This window comes from Bison bison, unplaced genomic scaffold (genome assembly GCF_000754665.1).
Source record: "Bison bison bison isolate TAMUID 2011002044 unplaced genomic scaffold, Bison_UMD1.0 scf7180017864454, whole genome shotgun sequence".
NCBI lineage: Eukaryota > Metazoa > Chordata > Mammalia > Artiodactyla > Bovidae > Bison > Bison bison.
Genome location: NW_011495016.1, coordinates 879,045 through 880,095, shown reverse-complemented (window position 1 = coordinate 880,095; position 1,051 = coordinate 879,045).

Sequence of the window (1,051 nt, the reverse complement as noted above, 5' to 3'; positions counted from 1 at the left end):
TCCTGACCTGCATACAAATTTCTCAAGAGGCAGATCAGGTGGTCTGGTATTCCCATCTCTTGAAGAATTTTCCACACTTTATTGTGATCCACACAGTCAAAGGCTTTGGCATAGTCAATGAAGCAGAAATAGATGTTTTTCTGGAACTCTCTTGCTTTTTCTATGATCCAGTGGATGTTGGCAATTTGATCTCTGGTTCCTCTGTCTTTTCTAAAACCAGCTTGAACATAAGGAAGTTCACGGTTCACATATTGCTGAAGCCTGGCTTGGAGAATTTTGAGCATTGCTTTACTAGCGTGTGAGATGAGTGCAATTGTGCAGTAGTTTGAGCATTCTTTGGCATTGCCTTTCTTTGGGATTGGAATGAAAACTGACCTTTTCCAGTCCTGTGGCCATTGCTGAGTTTTCCAAATTTGCTGGCATATTGAGTTCAGCACTTTCACAGCATCATCTTTCAGGATTTGGAATAGCTCAACTGGAATTCCATCACCGCACTAGCTTTGTTCGTAGTGATGCTTTCTAAGGCCCACTTGACTTCACATTCCAGGATGTCTGGCTCTAGGTGAGTGATCACACCATTGTGATTATCTGGGTCGTGAAGATCTCTTTTGTACAGTTCTTCTGTGTATTCTTGCCATCTCTTCTTAATATCTTCTGCTTCTGTTAGATGCATACCATTTCTATCTTTTATCGAGCTCATCTTTGCATGAAATGTTCCTTTGGTATCTCTGATTTTCTTGAAGAGATCCCTAGTCTTTCCCATTCTGTTGTTTTCCTCTATTTCTTTGCATTGATCACTGAAGAAGGCTTTCTTATCTCTTCTTGCTATTCTTTGGAACTCTGCATTCAGATGCTTATATCTTTCCTTTTCTCCTTTGCTTTTCACTTCTCTTCTTTTCACAGCTATTTGTAAGGCCTCCCCAGACAGCCATTTTGCTTTTTTGCATTTCTTTTCTATGGGAATGGTCTTGATCCCTGTCTCCTGTACAGTGTCATGAACCTCATTCCATAGTTCATCAGGCACTCTATCAGATCTAGGCCCTTAAATCTA